The sequence below is a fragment of the Cricetulus griseus genome, chromosome 5, assembly GCF_003668045.3.
Source record: "Cricetulus griseus strain 17A/GY chromosome 5, alternate assembly CriGri-PICRH-1.0, whole genome shotgun sequence".
In the NCBI taxonomy this organism is placed as follows: domain Eukaryota; kingdom Metazoa; phylum Chordata; class Mammalia; order Rodentia; family Cricetidae; genus Cricetulus; species Cricetulus griseus.
The window spans coordinates 66,931,751-66,954,276 of NC_048598.1; the positions used below are offsets into that span (position 1 = coordinate 66,931,751).

Sequence of the window (22,526 nt, forward strand, 5' to 3'; positions counted from 1 at the left end):
GGTGTCTGCCTCTGCTTCCATCAAGCCACTGGATGAAGGCTCTAGGATGGCATATAAGGTGGTCATCAGTCTCATTATAGGGGAAGGGCATTTAGGGTAGCCTCTCCACTATTGCTTAGATTGCCAGTTGGTGTCATCCTTGTAGATCTCTGGAAATATCCCTAGTGCCAGATCTCTCCTAGAACCTATAATGGTTCCCTCTATTATGGTATCTCTCATCCTGCTCTCCTCTTTTCTTCCCCCGACTCAACCTTCCTGCTCCCCTATTCCCTCCTCTCCACTCCTCTTCTCGCCCTATCTTTCTCCAAGCTCCCTCTCCCCTATCCCCATGCTCCCAATTAGCTAAGGAGATCTTGTCCCTTTCCCCTTCTCTGGAGGACCATGCATTCTTCTCTTGGCTTGAATCTTAAGTGACCCCAAAACTCCTGCATTGAACACTTGGTCTCCAGCTGAAAGCAGTATTGAGAGGTGGTAAGGATTTAAGTGGGTCCTAGCAAAAGCAAGTTAGGCCATCTGGGGCATTCATTTCCTTGAAGGAAATATTAAGCTCCATCACTGCACCTTTTTTTCCTTGGCCCTACCACACACCCCGCCCCCATGAGGATTGCCTCACAACTGGCCAAAATCAACAGAGTCAGTCAACTATAGATTGAAAGCCCCAAAACTGAGAGCAAAGAAAACCTTTCTCCTTTAAAGTTGATTATCTTGGCTACTTTGTCAGAGCAGCAGAAAGCTGGCTGGCACAGTCCACTGATGGGGAATGTCCTTCTGTATGACAGTGCCTCATAAATATGCCCTCAGGTCAATCTGATCTAAGCAGTTCCTGTCTCAGATTACCCTACTCTAAATCAGATTGACAGTGAAAGCTAACTAGGGCACCAAAACTGATAGAATTAAAAAGCAGGAATTAGGCAAGTAAGATAACTCCACAATTATCATAAATGCCTTGCTTTAGTATTAATTCACTAGGAAAGTCAAAGCAAAATTATGTAGGAAACAAATCTCAAAGTCCTCTCCATTTTTGGTAGCAAAATTATGTCCCTTGCACACAAAGATTTCTACTCCCTTGTTCCCACCACCTGTGAGTATGCTGCCTCATACTCAGGCAAAATCAGTGTGAGAAATAGAAGTTGAAGTGACACCATTACTAGCTTAAAGGAGGAAGTGGGGTAGAAGTCAACAGCAGTGACAATTTCAGTTTGGAGAAGATCCTGTCTCAAACAAGATGGAGAGTGACAGAGGTAGACACCCAGTGACAACCTCTGGCTGCCACCCACACCAGCACACAAACATATGGACAAGTTCAGAAGCTCAATGGTTAGAGAGAAAAATTAAGAAAATTGCAGAGTTCAAACAAGCAAGAAGATCCTGCCCATGGTGAGGCCACAAAATTTTGTGACTTGAAAGAGACTGATACACCAAGTGATCCATGGTGTCATCTTCAACTTAGGACAGCTTATTATCACAGCAAGACCTGAGAGAAGAAAGGGGACACAGAGAAAAACTGAGAAGCCAAAAGCTGGCAAATATTTGTTGCCGTTTCCATAGTAACATAATTTATTCATTTTTTATTATGCTTGCCTTGGCCCTTTCAAGTAGCCATAGCAGAATACCATATGCTGGGTGGTATACAAACAATAGAAATTGGTTCCCTGCCGTTCTACAGCTGAATGTACAAGGACCAGAGCATCAGCAGGTCACCTGTCTGGTGACTGGTTCTTTCTAATGTCTGGTACCTTTTTCTGAATTATACCATGTTAGATGGGGAAAGTTCTCCACCCCCCCCCCGTCTCTCTGTCTCTGTCTCTGTCTCTCTCTGTCTCTCTGTCTCTCTCTCTCTCTCTCTCTCTCTCTCTCTCGTGCACACACACACATATGAAAGCAACAATTGCATCCATGAAAAGTCTGGTTTTATGCTCTCTCTAATCTCCATCCAAAGGCCCTATCTCCTGACCCCATCTTCTTGGAGGTTAGAATCTCCACCTGTTAATTTCGAGGAGCCAGAGCATGCATACACAGAAGTGTTCCCTCCAAATGCAACAATGGTGAGGAGTAAGTAACTCTTTCTGCCAAGAAGAAGATGCAGTGATGGTTCACATTGATTATAAACTTGCCAGGATCTAGGATCACCTAGAGCCAAGCTTCTGGGTGAAGGATTGTATTGATTGGGTTTGCTGAGGTGAGGCTGAGGTCCTGAACGAAATAAAAAGGAGAAAGCAAGCTGAGCACCTGCATTCCTCTCTCTGCTACCTGGGAGTACACACAAGGTGACCAGCTGCCTCAGACCCCTGCCACCATGATTTCCCTACCACAAGGGATTGCACCCCTTGAACTGAAAGCAGAAATAAACCCTCCTTTAAATTGATTGTCAGGCATTTCATCTCACCACCAAGAAAACTACCTAAACCGGATGCAAAGCTGGCAAAGGGAGGTAAAAGTGTGCCAGACATTTCCAAGAAGACACCTAAAGATAGCACAGAGGTAAAGGAGTCAGATAACTAAGGAAGGAGGGGACAAGTGAAAACAGGGAGAGGGGAGGGACAAGGACTGAGGAAATCCTGGAGGAAGACTCCCCTGAAGGGGAGGGACAGGACAAGATCCTGGGGAAATCCTGCAGGAAGATTCCCCACACATCTGACCTGTCTCTTGCAGAATCATTTTGGCAGCTCTCATCTACATAGCTCTGCAACAAGGCACATTTCTTTCTAGAAAAGAAAAAATGGATCATGAGATTATTAATGCAATGAACGTACATGCAACTTGCTCTCTGCTAGGCAGGGCTATTACTTTCCACTGTCTCTTACAACTCTCCACTCTCAGTTACATCACCATCTAGGAAAAGGGAATGCTATATTTTAATATTGCCGTGGGCACAGTTTGACCTTTAAATCGCATTATTTAAATATTAATGACATAGCAGGAAAGCAGCCTACTGACAGGTGTTATACAAGGCAGACCAAATAGGATACTAAATCTGAGTGCAGCTTTGAAACTCCCATTAGAGATAATGAGGAATAGACATGTATTTCCACACGCTGTCCTGTCCGGCGCCCAGTCGCTCCACATCCAGTCAGAATAAATTAACTGAACATGGTGTCTGAAGGGAAAGAAATCATCACTCTTCCTTCAAACTGCTACTTAATGACTTCTGCTGCTCTGGGTGACGATAACAGGAAAGGGCCTGTTTGTTTCTCAGACTTTGATGTCCAGGCCTTGTGACTTGCTGGGGCTGTGAGGAGAGCTCTCATCTGTGCCTCACCAAGGGCCCCATCCTGACTCTTGCCTGCCCTCCTCTTCCACCTGGCTGACTTGACAGCAACAGGTGCCCCCAGGTAACAGGTGAGTCTTTTAGGTGCTCTCATTGGAAAATGAGATTTAGCAGACTGGATGATTGGTAAAGACACCAAAGGATGGAAGGTGGTTGTGTGGCCTATGCTCCTGTAACTAACCTCTCACCCACACTATATGAGTAATCCCAATAAACTTACTGATTCACTAAGCTGGATGTGAGTGGAATCATTTCTTTGTCATCTTGTCTGTGTTCTGTCTTGGGTAAACAGACATCTGTTCACATCTGTCCAATTAGAGTCACACAAGCAGAATGCATAGCTCCTGGCTCATATACCCTGGGCTGGGGTTCCTTATCCTCAGCTAGACTGTTCCCTGTTGGGAGGTGGGAGAAAGATACCATGCATATTCTAGGTTGTTTAGTGGCATTCCTAGACTCTGTTCGATAAATGTTAGTCTTCAGTTGCTACACCCAAAAATACATCCAAATGTTGCTACTCTTGACCAGACACCAGGCTAAATGACCTCCAGCTGAAAACCACGGTCCTGGCAGATTTGCTAATTCTGTAACTCAGGTGACATAAGGAAGACAAAGTTTTAACTTGATCCTCATAAGATTTATAACCACGCCTGAGAATCAAATTGATCTAAGATAAATGAATGGAATAGGAGCACAAAAATTAGTTATTACAAGTCCCATATGCCACAGATCCTAAGATGGGTAGGCATAAACACATATATACTGTTCTACTTTCATTTCTGTTGCTGTGACAGGATACCCTGGCAAAAAGCAACGTAAGGGAGAAAGGGTTCATTAGATTCACAATTCCAAGTCACAGTTCATCACAGCAGGGAAGTCAAGGCAGGGACATGAAGGAGCTAGTCAAATACACAGTCAAGAGCAAAGAGAAATGGATGCCTACTCATGCTCAGTTCCTTCTCTATATTGCCTAGGAATGGTGCCCTCCACAGTGGGCTGGGTCTTCCCATATCAATTAACAATCAAGACAGATCTATTCCCCGTGGTAGTTTGAGTAGGAATTGTCCCCATAGGCTTAAATATTTGGATGCTAGGTCATTATGGTGGGGCCCTATTTAAGATTAGAAGGTTCGGCCTTACTGGAGTGGATATGGCCTTGTTGTTGTAGGTGTGGCCTTGCTGGAGTGAGTGTGGCCTTGTTGGTGTGAGTGTGTCACTGGGAGTGGGTTTTAGGGATTCAGAAGCCCAAACCAAGCCCAGTGGTGCTCTCTCTCTTTCTTCTCTTGGTTGGAGGATGTTTGCTGAGACAGGCAGACTTCCTGATGAGGGCAATGAGAGAGTATGTGTCAAATGCATAACTTTCCCAGAGTCTAATTTTGTCTCTGTCTTATATTGTCTGAGCCTGGATGCACCTCTGCTGCTTTAACATTATATAGTATTCTTTTTCTCCTCCATTTTTTATTTAAATTAGAAACAAGATTGTTTTACATGTCAATGCCAGTTCCCTCTCCCTCCCCTCCTCCCCTGCACCCCACTAACACCCTACCTATCCGATACCATTTCTGCTCCCCAAGGAGAAAGGTCTTCCATGGGTGGTCTTCAGAGTCTGTCATATCCTTTAGAAAAGGGCGTAGGCCCTTCCCTGTGTGTCTAGACTGAGGGAGTATCCCTCTATGTGAAATGGGCTCCCAAAGTCCATTCCTATGCTAGGGATATGCACTGATCTACTACAAGAGGCTCCATAGATTTCCAAGGCCTCCTCACAGGCACCCACATTCATGGTGTCTGGATCAGTTCCATCCTAGTTTCCCAGTGATCAGTCTGGGGGCCAAGAGGTCCCACTTGTTAAGGTCAGCTGTTTCTGTGGATTTCACCAGCCTGGTCTTATCCACTTTGCTCATCACTCCCCCTTCTCTGCAACTGGATTCCAGTTCGGGTCAGTGTTTAGCTGTTGGTATCTGTCTCTACTTCCATCAGCTGCTGGATGGCATATAAGTTAATCATCAATCTCATTATCAGGGGCGGGCATTTAAGGTAGCCTCTCCACTGTCATTTAGATTGTTAGTTGGTGTCATCCTTGTGTATCTTTAGACATTTCCCTAGTGCCTGATTTCTCTTTAAACCTGTACTGGCTCCCTCTCTGATGGTAACCCTTATTTTGCTCTCTTCTATTCTTCCTCCTACACAACCTTCCTGCTCCTTTATGTCCTCCTCACCCCTCCTCTTTTCCCCCTCTCATTCTCCTAGCTCCCTCTCCCCTCCCCGCATACTCCCAATTTTCTCTGGAGATCTTGTCCCTTTTGATACCAGCAACCTGGGAAATTTTCTCTGGCAACTAAAGAATTAAGGGACAAGGAAATATCTCAGAGAAAATAAGTTTATTAGCAAGTGCTACTGACTTCTCTAGAAAAAGACCTGGGAGTCCACTGACTCCAAGGGGCCCTGAGTTTTTCTTGGGTTCTATTCCTAGGAACCCCAGTCTTCTCCATGAGGCTTCTAGTCACATAGCATCTGCAATCAGGAAGCAGAAAAGGATGAATCCTGGTACTGCAAAGCTGAAAATCAACACAGAGGCAGATTTTAATTTTACAATCACTCAACTGACCTGTATAATGGGACCCTAAGTCAAACTCGAGTTCATTAATTTTTCCATTTGCTTCTGCTATAGCTTGGAACTTGAACATTCCCAAATGCCTGTTTGTTAAAAACTTGGTCCCCAGTACAGAGCTACTAGGAAAGTGAAGAACTTTTAAGAAGTGGGACCAAGTAGAGAGTCTATATTTAGGTCATGGAGAAGACTGTGAAGTCTGATGTCTTCTTCCTCTCTTTTGCTATGGCTATGGGGGGTGGATGGTTTTGTTGCTCTGTGGGATCCACCATAGTCCTCTACTGAAAAGCAATGGATACAAGGACACAGGGGATACTGAAGCCCCAAAACAGTGAGCTGAAATAAACATGCCTTCTCTACACCTTACTGCATCGAAGACTTCCCTAAAGTTGCAGAAAGCTCACCAGTCCATTTTTCTACCATTTTTCTAAGTACTATTACTTACACTATTAACATTAACAATATAGTTTTAAGCTAGTTCACACAAAAAGGACAATGCACTTTGGAAGCCTAAATATACATGAAAATCTGGCTGATTACCATCCAAATCTAAGAAATTCAGAATTCTAAGCATCTTGGCATCTCAGAGAACATATGTTGTTTAATCAGAGGATAACACTACATGGGTAACGTTCACAAGTACTCGAAAATATTTCACTTACAAGCTGCCACAATTAATCATCTGGGGGAAAAAAGTAAAAATAAAATACAAGCCTCCGCCAGTCTGACCCCTACTGAGGTGAGTGTACCCTCTCCTCCTGCCGACTCATGCCCAAAGCCCCATTCACTCGAGATCTTTCTGGGCCTGGGCCTACTTAGAGTGGACCCGCACAGCCAGTGAGGAGCTCCCTGAGTCTGGAAACACCTCACTCTTCCTTCTGCCTCTGCCAGTCTGACCCCTATGGAGTGAGGAGACTACCAGGAGAGGCAAGAACATCCATATCTGCAGACATTGAAGTCTTGTCCCACACACATCACCTGGTGACAAGAGGAGATAGAGAGACCCACCTGCTCCCGCTGGAAGAAGAGATGGGAAGAAGACAGAATAAGAACACCCTCAACATCAGAAAGACAAATATAACACCACCAGAATCTAGGGACTCCACACCAGCAAGATCTGAAAAGCCCAACACAGAGGATGAAGAAGATATGGACCTCAAAAATTATCTTAGAAAGATGATAGAGACCATTAAAGAGGAAACAAGAAAATCCCTTAAAGAAATAGAAGAAAAAACAAGCAAAAAATTATATGAAATGGAGGAAAAGACAAACCAAAAAATTCAAGAAATAAACAAATCTCTTAAAGAATCTAAAGAAAGCCAAGAAAAAACAGCCAAACAAGTGAAGGAAGCACTCGAAACAGTTCAAGACATGAAAGCTGAAATAGACACAATAAAAAAAAAAACACAGAATGAGGGGATGCTGGAAATAGAAAGGCTGGATAAAGGATCAGGAAGTAAAGATGTGAGTATAACCAATAGAATTCAAGAGATAGAAGAGAGAATCTCAGTTGCTGAAGACTTGCTAGAGGATATACAGTCATCAATCAAAGAAAATCTCAAATCCAACAAATCCCTAACACAAAACATCCAGCAAATATGGGACACTGTGAAAAGGCCAAACCTAAGAATAATAGGCATAGAAGAAGGTGAAGAAATACAGCTCAAAGGTACAGAAAACATATTCAACAAAATCATAGAAGAAAACTTCCCCAACCTACAGAAGGATATGCCTATGAAAGTACAAGAAGCTTACAGAACACCAAACAGACTGGACGACAAAAAGAAGTCCCCTTGACACATAATAATTAAAATACCAAACCTACAGAATAAAGAGAAAATATTAAGAGTAGCAAAGGGAAAAGGGCAAGTAACATATAAAGGCACATTCATACAAACACATATGTTCAACCGTGTTCATAGCAGCATTGTTTTTAATAGCCAGTACCTTGAAGCAACCTAGATGCCCCTCAACTGAAGAATGGATAGAGAAAATGTGGTACATTTATACAATGGAGCACTACTTAGCAGAAAAAAGCAATGGAATCTTGAAATTCGCAGGCAAATGGATGGCACTAGAAGAAACCATCCTGAGTGAGGTAACCCAGTCACAAAAAGACAAACATAGTATGTACTCACTCATATATGAATATTAGACATAGAGCAAAGGATTGCCAGCCTCTTTGGATTACAATCCTCTTCACCAAAGAAACTAGGAAACAAGAAGGACTCTAAGGGAAAAATGCATGGACCCCAAAGGATGGGAAGCGGCAGGAACTCCTGAGCTAATTGGGAGCATGAGGGTAGGGGAGAGGTGTCCCGACCTGCAGGACATCAACCTGGGGCAAGATAGTCAGGGATAGGTAATGGGGACAAGAGACACAGAAAGAACAACCACAAAACAGGATTCTGATCAAGTGGCAAACTTATTTTTCTCAGGCTAGCTTATATAGTCGGCTGAGCAGGATATGGGGAGGGGTAGAATGGGTTGTTTGTGAGCCAGGTGTTAGTGTAGGCAGGATATTAGGAGGCCACAAAAAGGATGTTTGGCAGGGTAAAGAGTTTATGAGTAAGAGGCCCAGGAAGGGTTGCCTAGGTGACTGAGCCTGTTGGTGGAGGACTGGGTCAAGTTGTTTCTTTTCTTGAGCTGAGGTTCTAAGGAGCTGCTATGTAAAGGTTAACTATCTGGCCTGTCAAGCATGGCCTAGGATCTTATTCCAAGCCCTGAGATTTGGCTCCCAACATATTCCCCCTTCCTTGTATAAGAAGTGACAAAATTTTTCAGCAGAGGGGGTTAGAGGCCTGGCCCCCAATTGGAGAATCTATGTGGATTTTATAAAGGACATTTTTCTCTGACCTCAGGGACAGCTTCTCGGAGCCATCTGAAAGGCAGGACCATCCGGATACCTTTTGTGGGGATGGGGAAGCTTTAGGACATCGACCCCATTGCACGCAGGCAGGCATATTCCTCAGAAGACGAGGTCTCCTTGCAGTACCATCCAGGTCTGCACCTCTGAAGCTGGCGGTGGGGAAGTGGGTTAGTATTGGACCAGGACAGGCTTAGTGGCAGAGTCCACTTATTGCTTGACAAAGGCCACAAGTCGATTAAAGGCCCAAGAGCCAAAGGAAAATAATAAGAGGAGCCCTATCCGGAGCCCAAGGAGGGAAGGGAGGAGGGTGGTTAACCATGGGGAAGTAGTAGGAATTGGTAGAAGGAGGCAAAAAGGAGTAACAGGAGGTTATTTTCCCATAGGAGCGAAGACAGCCAAGCCAATCGTTGAGTCGGTGTCATTGAGGTCATTTTCAGGGAACGTATAGAATGAGTTGATCTGGACATTGGACAGTACTGTCTGCCACAGGACTGTCAGCATGTGTTCAGACATACAGCTATCTTCTCCTGACATTGAAGTTACGTCACAACATAACAATATTGAAAACACTGTACTTGCTGTAGAACCAGAAACTGAAACTGAAGCAACAGAAATAATTATTGAAGTGGAAATTCCAAGACTTAATAAATGTCCCACAAAGTACCCCAAAACAAAGAAGCACTTGGTCAATGAATGGTTAAGTGAGAAGTCTGAGAAGACAGGACAGCTTTCAGACAGCTTTCAGAAAGGCCTCTGAGCATAACTACAGATCCAGAGATGTTAGCTACACAACTCAATTCTTTGCCAGGTCTCACTTACAGTCCCCGTGTATACTCTATTCCTAAGCATTATATTAGATTTACATCACCATTCCTTTCGGAAAAAGAGAAGGAAAGAAACTACTGAAAACATTTCTGGCTCATACAAAAAGCAAAAGTGGAAACACCAAGAGCAGCAATTTGGACAGGGATTTTTTCAGACGCAAAAGTCTCATAATAGGAATCCCTCTGAGATCCACATCTCCTTACCCTCCTGCAATGCAGAGCCAGCTAAGTATCACTGTCAACCTTAACCTCCCTAATTCCATGACCTCACTTGCAACTTCCCAGCATTCCTCAGGAATCGACAAGGAGAATTGTGGAGAGCTGTGATGCGCTGCACCTTAAAGATGGCGCTGGTTTCCGCCTTCCACCATCCCGAGGGTGAGCGCTCTGGAATAAACAACTCCTTATTTGGCTTGGTCTAAGATTCAAACTTGCATCAGCAAATGCAAGCCTATCTGCCTTAGCCACGTGGCATTCTGGGGTTGGCTGGCAAGAGTGCTTTTAAGCTATGGGCTGGCTCTTCCGGGGGTCAGAAGATTGTTTAAGTTTCCTGAGTAAACTGCTTAAGGAAGAGTCTCAGCATTGCGTCTTCCTTGCTGGTCGAGGTGGTCGAGACAGAGAATGTTGAACTCTCCCCCACCATTGGCCACTGTAATAGTGGACAAACTTGCCATGAATCCACAAGCCAGGTGCAGAAACAAAGAAGCACTGGCAGTTTCAAACATAATAGCATTAAAAAGATCATGTGAAGCTTTTTTCTTTTACTTTTCAAACCAACCTGACATGGGCTTCTCACTAGTGACCCTTCCCTAACCTGGCCCTGTCCCACACTGTACTACCGCACTTCATGTCTTATGAAGCCATCTGGTCTGCCATGTTGTCCGACAATCAACTCTTGGAGGCAGTTGCCAACTGTAGCCCATTTCTTTTCATTAATGGTTCCTTCCTCGGGGAACCATGGACAAAGATCCCCAATAACGAGGAAGAACTTTTTTGTTTGTTTCTTTCTTTTTAACCTGAGTTTCTTGAGCCTTGAGGGATTCTTTGATCCCAGAAAGAAGTAAATCATTCTTGCTAATTTTATCAATTGTTTTTCTTAACCCAAGTTCCCTGCATCTTGAGGGATTCTGTGATCCCATAAAGAAATAAATCTTCCTTGCTAAATGCTTGTCCCATTACCTTTTCCACATAGGTGGTGCTCATGAACTGAAATTCCCAAGCGCTGGGCAGGCTGCTGGGTCTTCCTCCAACCGAGGCTCACAATCGACCTTGTCGTGGACGCCTCACTGCATGGACCGGCCCGTCCCTCTAATGAGCACTGACGTTCCCAGATCCCCAACTCTATCCAGCCCCACGTTAGGCGCCAGTTGTCCCAACCTGCAGGACATCAACCTGGGGTAAGAGAGTCAGGGATAGTTAATGAGGACAAGAGACACAGAAAGAATGACCACAGGACAGGATTCTGATCAAGTGGCAAACTTATTTTTCTTGGGCTAGCTTATATAGTCGGCTGAGCAGGATATGGGGAGGGGTAGAATAGGTTGTTTGTGAGCCAGGTGCTAGTGTAGGCAGGATATTAGGAAGCCACAAAAAGGATGTTTGGCAGGGTAAAGAGTTTATGAGTAAGAGGCCCAGGAGGCCTGGGTCAAGTTGTTTCTTTTCTTGAGCTGAGGTTCTAAGGAGCTGCTATGTAAAGGTTAACTATGTGGCCTGTCAAGCATGGCCTAGGATCTCATGCCAAGCCCTGAGATTTGGCTCCCAACAGAGAGGGAGCTGCCAGAATGAGAGGAGGAGAAGAGGAGGGGAGAGGAGGAAATGGAGGAGCAGAAATGTTGAGTTGGGAGAAGAATAGAGGAGAGCAGGATGAGAGATACCATATCAGAGGCAGCCATTATAGGTCCGAGGAGTGATCTGGCACTAGGGAGATTTCCAGAGATCTACAAGGATGACACCAACTGACAATCTAGGCAATGGTGGAGAGGATAACCTAAATGCCCTTCCCCTATAATGAGACTGATGACTACTTTTTATGCCACCCTAGAGCTCTCATCCAGTAGCTGATGGAAGCAGAGGCAGACACCCACAGATATACACTGAACTGAACTCTGGAACTTAGTTGCAGAGAGGGAGGAATGAAGATCAAAGGGGTCAGTACCAGGCTGGTGAAACCCACAGAAACAGCAGGCCCAAAAAAGGGATGCACATGGACCCTAGACTGCTGTCTGGGAGGCCAGCACAGGACTGATCCAGACCCCTGAACATGGATGTCAATTAGGTGTCCTACACACTCTAGGGGGCCCCTAGTAGTGGATTAGTATTTTTTCCTGGTGTTAGAAGGGACTTTGAGAGCCCATCCCATGTGAAGGGATGTACTCTTGGCCTGGACACATGGGGGAGGGCCTAGGCCCTGTCCAGGATGATGTGGTGGACTTTGGGGAGCCCCATCGAGGGCCCTACCCTGCCTGGGGAGTGGAGGATGGATGGGGTGGGGGTCAGGTGGGGGGCTTGGGGGGAAAGGTTGGGAGGAGGAGAGAGAGAGGGAGAAGGAGTTGACATGTGAAGCAAGCTTGTTCCTAATTTGAATTAATAACAAAATATCAAAAAAATAAAATAGAAATACATTTGGCCAGGATCCTTGTGCCTCTTCCACCTGCACTTCACAAACTACAACCTTAGCTGGATGTCCCATTATTTGCTCAAAGTTCTTCAAATATGAACCCCACTAATTTTTTAAGCTTACTTTTAGTTGGCAGCATTTCATGATGTAATAATAAGGAAAATGAGGCCAGAAGTATGTGAAGGGAGGCTGAGGGATTGTGAGTCACAGTCATCCAGTTGTGGAGGCATACAGAGATGGCATCTGCCTGTGGCCTCTACATGCAAGTCCACAGGTTTGCATGCAGCAACACACACACACACACACACACACACACACACACACACACACACACACACACAGGAAGAGAGAGCGATAGTGAGAGAGACAGACAGAGAGAGAGAGAGTGATACACACAAAACAAGTTGTCTGCATTCCAGATGACCATGGATATAGACTGCCTGCACACAAAATGACTCTAAAGGGTTTTGTGAGACACAGCCTCAACTGTGGAGCCCTGACCTACTGCTATATAGACCAATATGACCACAAACTCACAGATATCTGCCTGTCTCTGTCTCTCAAGTGCTGGGATTAAAGGTATGTGCTACTGTATTCATCAGAGTTATCTAGAGAAACAATGTATAGAATAAATATGTATAATATATATGGATTTACTAGAATTTTTTCTTTTTTTACTTGAATTAGAAACAAGATTGTTTTACATGTCAATCCCAGTTCCATCTCCCTCCCCTCCTCCCATACCACCCCCTCAACTAACACCCTATCTATCACATATCCTTTCTGCTCCCCAGGGATGGTGAGGCCTTCCATAGGGGGCCATCAGGGTCTATCATAGCCTTTGGGATAGTGCCTAGGCCCACCCCATGCGTCTTGGCTCAGGGAGTATCCCTCTATGCGGAATGGGTTCCCAAAGATTAATCCAACAGCAGCTGCCTATGAACTAAAAGTCCAGGATTACAGTAGTTATTTAGTCTATGAGGCTGAACGTCTCTGCTGGTCTTCAGTATATACCAGAATCCCAATGCCAGTGAAAAGATGCACTAGCTAGTGGGGGAGGGGGGGTGGGAGCAAGCAGGCAGAGTGACAGCTTCCTTCTTCCGTGTCCTTATATAGGCTTCCAGCAGAAGGTGTGGCCCAGATAAGAGGTGGATCTTCCCACTTCAAAAGATTCAGATTAAAAGTTGATCTTCTCACTTCAAATTATTTAATTGAGAAAAAAATCCCTCACAGCTATGCCCAGCTTTTGGGGGTTTTTAGTTAATTCCAGATGTAGTCAACCAAAATATTGACAACCAAAACTGCCATCAGAGCCACCATGCCTGGCCAGACTCTTTCTTTATGACCACAGTTCATCTTCTCATGATTGTTCTAACCTTGTGACTACCATAAATATAACTGTATAATTTATTCTGGCAAAAATATGCATGTAATTATTGCCTATTTTGTTGTATAAAGAGACCTACAATGTGTTCTGTTTTATGTTTTATAAATAAATCCTTTTAAAAATGTAACTATTTTTTTTTCAGAATTATACTTTCAATATATTTGAGCTTTAGAGGCTGGGAACGTAGCTCATTTGATGGAGTACTTGTCTAGCATTCAAGAAGCCCAGGGTTCTGATCCCCACCACCACATAACTGGGTGTGGTGGCACACACCTATAATCACAGCACGCAGGAGGTAGAGGCAGGAAGATCATAAGTTCAACATCATCTTTGGTCTACCAGCGTTGATGATACCATACCCTGTGTCAAGGCAGAAATAGATAGAGTTGGAGGAATGAACTGAGAGAGTGGGAGAAGGCAAAGGCAAACTATCTGGTGGACTTACTGTGAACAACAAATACAATGAATGGCACACAGCAGCCGATTCTGCAATGTTGACCACAGGAAATGAAAATGGTATTAACTGGGACAGTGGCCAAGAATGTGGTAGGATGGATCTGAGTCACAGAAATATGCTCAGTACCATGTGGGCTTTACATACAGACCATGGATCAGGGATTGCCAGATGGTCTTAAAAAGCTGCTCCACAACTGCATGTTAATTAGCACTTCTGAAGAGGGGTGGTGAGATGCTGTCTTTTAGCATCATTTGTGGGAATAGCAGCCTCATGATGGCTTGTAACAGGAAGTACCCATATCATCACCACTGGAGAAATTCATCATGCAGTCTAGAGACAGAAGACTGTAATGTTGGGCAAACAGTCCTCAGATAAACAAATAAAGAAATGTTGCTTCCACATATTGCAGGCATTTGTCATGTGAGATGGTATTTTTAAACAGATCTAAATAAACCCCCAGGGGCCTCATGATTGCTTGCAAAGAATCTAAAGCAAGAAGTTGACTCCCATTGTGTAGCTATTTCCCTCATATTGAAAGTCTCTCCTGGAAGGAACTTGGTATGACTCGGGAAGTAAATGAAACTTACAGGGCTCAGGGAGTCAGCAAAACTCACAAGTGTCAAGAAGATCCTCAAACTTGCAAGATTCACAAGGCCCATTACCAAGGTTACACAGACCATAACAACTGCTGGGAAGAAGAGACTCTCCAGCCTGCTGAGCTGCCTGAAAGACCTGCCCAGAGCTTCATGGGTTCAGCTTTCATAGCCCTCACCCATGCTGGGGTGGGCTTTCTGGTGATGCAGTTGCCTTTGAACCACCCATGTTCCAGTAAAAAGCTCCAATAAACTCGCCTCTTCACTAAGACATGGGTAGAACTAATTTTTTTTTTTTTTTGTGGTCTTTTGTTGGTGACCTGTCTGGAGTGAATATTTATGCATGTCCGCAGGAAAACTCACACAACAACTTCATGGAAACGTGGACTTGTCAATTTGAGATTCATGAAAGCCCCTTAAAACCTGAAGGAATATAGTCCACACCAAAATATGAACTTTTAGCCACACTGCTTTTGTTAAACATTTGGCACATTGATATTGAGTGACTATGATTGCCCAGTGACATTACTAATTTCTTGGTAGTGATGAAACAAAATTGGATTTCAGAACTTTTTTTTGCTAACATTAACTGCCCATGTGTAAAACAAATTTCCTCTATTTTCACAATAGTTTTGGGCCAGCCACACAGCATATTATATTTAAGGTTTTTTATATTTTACATCAATGAGGACAGGTAGACATGATATAACTGACAACATTTGGATGCCTTCATTAGCTGATATTTTCCTATTATTTTTTATGATGCTGAGGTTTAAAACCAGTGACTTTTGAACACTAGACAAACATTCTACCACCAAGCTACATCTGAGTCCTTTCCTTATTTCGTTTATAGGCATGGTTTTGGCAACAAGAGTACAGATAAACCCCCTGTAGTATTCTGTCTTAACAAGACTTATTTCTGCCAGGGCCTAGTATCCATTACACCAGCATATAAACAGACCACTATCTTGACATATTTTTTCATGGCTTCCTATGGAGCAATCCCCACTGACAATCTCTGTTGCTGAAGAATTATATATTGTGTCTATCAAAGGCCAGAAAACAACTTCAACTCCAGTCACTCATCCCAAGTAACAACATTGGATTCTTTACTTAAGAGCATCTTTTTTAGATGGTTTTGAGAAACAGACACATTTTTGCTATAGATATAGCTCCAGGGCTACATTAATCCAGATTATGAATTAGGTCAGATTGCTGGTCCTATGTTGAGTGTAATTTTTTTCTCTCCACTCCACACTTTAGCTGTTACCATACCTATGTCAGAGAGAGATACTCACTGTCTTCCACTATGCCATGTGTTTAACAAAATCAATGTGACTAAAGGGACAGGTTTGGGTGAAGACTATACTCCTTTAGGTCTTAAAGGGCTTTCTTTTATGAATCTCAAATCGACAAGTTCACACTTCCATGCAGTTGTTGTGTGAGTTTTCCTGCGGACATGCATAAATATTCACTCCAGACAGGTCACCAACAAAAGACCACAAAAAAAATTAGTTCTACCCAAGTCTAGCTTAGTGAAGAGGTGAGTTTATTGGAGCTTTTTACTGGAACATGGGTGGTTCAAAGGCAACTGCATCACCAGAAAGCCCACCCCAGCATGGGTGAGGGCTATGAAAGCTGAACCCATGAAGCTCTGGGCAGGTCTTTCAGGCAGCTCAGCAGGCTGGAGAGTCTCTTCTTCCCAGCAGTTGTTATGGTCTGTGTAACCTTGGTAATGGGCCTTGTGAATCTTGCAAGTTTGAGGATCTTCTTGACACTTGTGAGTTTTGCTGACTCCCTGAGCCCTGTAAGTTTCATTTACTTCCCGAGTCATACCAAGTTCCTTCCAGGAGAGACTTTCAATATGAGGGAAATAGCTACACAATGGGAGTCAACTTCTTGCTTTAGATTCTTTGCAAGCAATCATGAGGCCCCTGGGGGTTTATTTAGATCTGTTTAAAAATACCATCTCACATGACAAATGCCTGCAATATGTGGAAGCAACATTTCTTTATTTGTTTATCTGAGGACTGTTTGCCCAACATTACAGTCTTCTGTCTCTAGACTGCATGATGAATTTCTCCTTAATAGCTGCATTTTGTCAGCATGGTCATTTTCTCTAAAGGCTGTGGTGATGATATGGGTACTTCCTGTTTCGAGCCACCATGACGCTGGTACTCCAATGCATGATGCTAACAGACACCATCTCACTCATATCCAGGAACACTACTTTAGCACATGTCTGAGTCATCACTGCATGCTCAATATCATATGGGGTTCACATATATACCAGGGAGTTGTCATACAGCTTTACAAAGCCACTCCACAACTATAGCAATGTTCCAAAAGAGAAAGAAACCAGCATTGCTGATTTGGATTTGAAGAAAGCCTTCATGAAAAATCTCTTCTCTCTCTCTCTCTCTCTCTCTCTCTCTCTCTCTCTCTCTCTCTCTCTCTGTCTTTCTTCCCTTGTGGCCAATCAAGAGAATAGTACAAGAAAACAAGTACAAGTTCTCCTGGTGTAACCCGGATATATACTAATCAAAGAGGTCTGAACAAAGAATTGAATAGGTCCCAGTGGAAATTCTCATGAAAAATATAATCTGCAAAAGAGAACTAAAGTAAAAGGATTGAAAAAGAGGTCTGAAAAAATAGGCATAAATGTCTGAAATTGATTAGATATATGGGTGATGTCCTTAATGGTGTCATTCAGCAAGAAAAGATGATACAGAGTTCCAATTACTCTCAGCCTTTGAAAGTAACTTCACTGCAGGAAGTGCTTAGACGCTAACCTGGCCTTGGGAGAATCCATCTTCCCTGGTAAACCTCCCTGGTGAGCACAGATGGACATTCAATAATCTTCAAAAGGCTTTTGCCCCATGTAGCTTCATGGGCAGAAACTTCCAGAGAACAAATGATTCCTTTGCATCCTCACAAGCTCATTCATCTCTAGGCATACATCCGTGTGCTAGGTTAAGGGGCAGTAGCGTGAAATGCCAGGAAAGTCAGAAGTTAACAGCCTACACTCAGCTTGACCAAGGAGGGAGTGGTTAGTTATCAGCAGGCCACCTGACATCTCCTCATAGTTAAATGAGAAAAATTAAACTGGATCAGGTGTTGGGAAACTGAAGCATGTAGCCCTCACATGTGTTCAGCTTTCCTAGGGCAGAGGCATGTTCTTTGATTGCATGTTATCTAGGGTTGTCTTCTATCTGCAATCGTCGTAGTAACGACTGTATAGCTCACAAAACCTAAAATGTTTGTTGTCTGTCACTTTACGAAAACTTTTGCCAGCCCCTGATGCAGATGATCTATTCCTGTCCTTTCAAGTCTAAATCTATGTTCAGCAGCTGGGGTAATGGCTCACTCAGGAACGTACTTGTCCTGAAAGCAGAAGGACATAAGTCTGATCCTCAGGACCATATGAAATGCTGGGTGTGGCCTGCTATCTTAATCCCATTGTTAGGATGTATGGGGGAGACAAGAAGTTTCCTTGAGCTCACTAACCAGTCAGTCTAGCCCACATAGGGAGTTCCAGGCCAATAAAAGACCCTGTCTCAAAAGAAAGGTGGCAACTGCTCAGGTGCAGGCCACACTAGTCAAAAGAACAGGTGCCAGCCAGAAAAACAGACATCACCTGCCAGAAAAACAGAGAGGTGAATTTAGGCAGAGCCTCACTGCCTTGTCAGCCACCAGAACTACAGGCCCCAACTCTGGCAGAGACTCTCTGCAGGACCAGAGTGGAACTCCAGGTGGGCAGCTTACCCTTGGGACTCTTCCACTCTCTCAATGCTCCCCCTACATTATCCCCAATCCCTGCTCCCCTTGTCATCACTTTGTCCCAACCCCCAACTCCAGCAGAGATGCCTGCTGGACCAAAGCCCATGCCAGCTGACAGAAATCCTGGCCACAAAGATCAGGAGACCAAAGACAGAAACCAGGGGAAAAAAGAAGCATCCAACAAAGACATATTCAGAAATCAGCACCTAGACCTGTAATCACCCCAAACCCAGATGCCTAGATACCAATTTAAGAACACAATTGGCAACATCCAGGACAATATGTCACCACCAGGGCCCATCTATTGTACTACAGCAAGCCCTGAATATCCCAACACAGGTGAAGCACAAGAAAATGAACTTAAACCCAACTTTATGAAAATGTTAGAGGTCCTTAAAGAGGAAATGAATAAATCTCATAGAGAAAGCCAAGAAAAAAAAACAAACAGTTGAAGAAAATGAACAAAACTGTTAAAGACCTGAAAATGGAAATAGAAGCAATAAAGAAAACACAAACTGAGGTAATTATGGAAATGGAAAATCTAGGCAATTGAACAGGAACTACAGACAGAAGCATAACCAACAGAATAGAAGTGATGGAAGACAGAATCTTGGGCATTGGAGATACAATAGAAGAAATAGAAACTCTGATCAAAGAAAACATTAAATCTAAAAAAATTCCTGACACAAAACATCCAGGAAATCTGGAACACTATGAAAAGACCAAACCTAAGAATAATAGGGATAGAAGGAGAAGAATCTGAGCTCAAGGGCCCAGAAACTATTTTTAACAAAATCATAGAAAAGAAATTTCCTAACCTAAAGAAGGGCATGCTTATAAAGGTACAAGAAGCTTGCTTACAGAACACCAAATAGTTGGACCAGAAAATAAAGTCCTCTCACCATATAACAATCAAAGCAATAAACATACAGAACAAAGAAAGACTATTAAAAGCTGCAAGTAGAAAAGGCCAAGTAAAATATAAAGTATACTTGAATTCTCTATGGAGACTCTAAAAGCCAGAAGGGCCTGGACAGATGTTGTGTAGACTCTAAGATACCACAGATGCCAGTCCAGATGACTATATGCAGCAAAACTTTCAATCCCATAGATGGAGAAAACAAGATATCTTATGATGATGTCAAATTTAAACAATATCTATCCATAAATCCAGCCCTACAGAAGGTACTAGAAAGAAATCTCAAACCCAAAAGATTAACTACACCCATGAAAACACAGGAAATAAATAATCTCAAACCAAAAGAAAAGAGGCCTCCCTGTCTCCCTTACCACCAACAACAAAATAACAGGAATTAGCAATCATTGGTCATTGATATCTCTCAATATCCATGGGCTCAATCACCCAACAAAAAGACACAGGACACAAGAGTAGAATCAAAGACAGGATCCATTCTTTAGCTACATACAAGAAACACACCTCAATATCAAAAACATTCCTCAGAGTAAAGGCTTGGAAAAATATTTTCCAAGTAAATGTACCCAAGAAGCAAGCTGGTATAGCTATTCTAATACCTTACAATATAGATTTCAATTCAAAATCAATCATATGGGGAATGACACTTCATATCATCAAAGGAAAAATCCACCAAGATGACATTTCAGTTCTTAACATCTATGTCCCAAATGCAAGGGGACCCACATTTGTAATGGAAACATTACTAAAATTTAAACCACACACCAAGCCTCACATATTAATAGTGGCAGACATCAACACCCCACTTTCACCAATGGACAGGTCATCTGGACAAAACTAAATATAATAGATCTAACAGAGGTTATGAACCAAATAGACCTAGCAGATAGCTCCAGAACATTTCACACACACACACACACAAAAGAACATATCTTTTTCTCAGTACCTCATGGAACTTTCTCTAAAACTGACCATGCACTCAGTCACAAGGAAAGTCTTAACAGACAAAAAATTGAGAAAATTCCCTGTATCCTATCAGATCACCACAGATTAAAGCTGGATTTCAACAACAAGAGAAACTACAGAAAACCTACAATTCATGGAAACCAAAAAAACTCTACTGAATGACTACCAGTTCAAGGCAGAAATAAAGAAAGAAATTAAAGACTTCTTAGAATTCAATAAAAATGAATGTACAACATACCCAAACTTATGGGACACAATGAAAGTGGTGCCCAGAGGAAGCCTCGTAACACCAAGTGCCTGCATAAAGACACTGGAGCAATCTCATACTCAAAATTAACAGCACATCAGAAAGATCCAGAACAAAAGGAAGCAGACACACTGAAGATGATTAAATGACAGCAAATAATCAAACTGAGGGCTGTAATTAATAAAACAGAAACAAAGAGAACAATACAAAAAAATCAACAAAGCAAAGAGTTGTTTCTTCAAGAAAAATCAATAAGATAGACAAGCTCTTATCCAAACTAACAAAAAGACAGAGACAGAATACCCAAATGAACAAAATGAAAAATGAAATGGGGGGACATAACAACAGACACCAGGGAAACCCAAAAAATCATTAGGTCATACATCAAAAACATATACTCCACAAAAATTGGAAAATCTAAAAGAAATTGACAATTTTTTACATAGAAAGCACTTACCAAAGTTAAGTCAAAATCAGATAAACAATGCAAACAGACCTATAACCCCTAAGGAAATAGAAGCAGTCATAAAAAGTCTCCCAACGAAAAAAGCCCAGGGCCAGATGGTTTTAATACAGACTACCAGACTTTCAAAGAAGACCTAATGCCAATGTTTCTAAAACTAGTCCATGAAAATGAAACAGAAAATTTTCAACTTCATTATATCAGGCCACAGTCATCCTGATATCCAAACCACACAAAGATTCAGCAAAGATAATTACAGACCAATTTCCTCATGAACATAGTGGAAGACTTAAAAATTAGCAAAGAAATATAGCCCAGATAAGGAAACTCTCCAAAGTGAATGTAGGGCAGCCTAACCCAGGAACTAAGGCCACTACTATGACTTAGTGCCTGGAATTTACCAGCTTACAAGGCCATAAGATAACTGGGTACCAAGAATTCCCAGATGGCCACCCTGCCCGAGGGGCTCATGGAGGAAACAGATTACCCCACTGGACAATGTGTCAATAATTAACAATTAAGGGTCCCTATGAAACAAAGAGATTGTTTGCTCAGGCAAGATAAGCATATCCTGAGGTCTGCAGGTTTTACAACTGGTGAGTCAGGAGGCCATCTGATTCCCAGCCCTCTCCTCAAGACAAAGGGCCTCCTAGGAACCCATGACTCTGGTCACACCTCTCCCTAAGCTTGTGGTCTTTGCCTTTAAAAATGCCTGTGCCTGGGGGATGGGACTGCTCTCTAGCCTGCATGCTGAGAGACCCCGTTTGTACAAACGTCCACCTTTCATTAAAGCCTCTTGCTGTTTGCATCAAGTTTCCTCCTCTGCCTGGTGATTGGGGTGGCCACAGTCCTGGGAAAAGATTCTGGAGACCTGAGTTTCCTGGGGTCTTACAATATTTGCAAAAATATTCAGTAAATTACTCCAAGAACACATCAAAGAGATCATTCACCATGATCATGTAGGCTTCATCCCAGAGATGCAGAGATGGTTCAACATATGAAAATCTGTCAATGGAATCCACCATTTAAACAAACAAAGAAAAAAACCACATGATCATCTCATTAGATGTTGTAAAGTCTTTAACAAAATACAACACCCCTTCATGTTAAAAGTCTTATAGAGATCTGGGATACAAGGAACATACCTAAATATAATAAAGGCAATTTACAGCAGGCCCATAGCCAATATCAACTTAAATGGAGAGACACTCAAAGCAATTCCACTAAAATCAGGAACAAGACAAAGCTGTCCACTCTCTCCATATCTATTCAATATAGTACTTGAAGTCTTAGCTACAACAATAAGACACCTAAAGTAGATCAAGGGGAAACAAACTGGAAAGGAAAAAGTCAAAGTATCACTATTTGCAGATAGTATGATAGTATACAAAAGCAATTCCAAAAATTCTACCAAGGAACTGGTAGAGTTGATAAATACCTTGGAGAAGTGGCTGAATATAAGATTAACTTTAAAAAGTAGCCCTCCCATATACAAATGATAAATGAGCTGAGA

General features: G+C 42.8%; 1 long non-coding RNA gene across 2 annotated transcripts in view; it reads right to left on the reverse strand.

The window, feature by feature from the left end:
• Window positions 1-22,526, reverse strand: part of LOC103159433 — a 152,861-nt gene that overhangs the window by 72,765 nt on the left and 57,570 nt on the right. Inside the window, exons 2-4 of one of the 2 annotated variants that reach the window (XR_003485757.2) lie at window positions 10,749-10,961; window positions 2,640-2,705; window positions 2-41 (exon numbers count right to left, since the gene is read on the reverse strand). This is a non-coding gene — a long non-coding RNA (uncharacterized LOC103159433). Of the gene's footprint in view, window position 1; window positions 42-2,639; window positions 2,706-10,748; window positions 10,962-22,526 lie in introns of those variants that run through there. The other variant, XR_003485756.2, reaches the window with a different exon arrangement.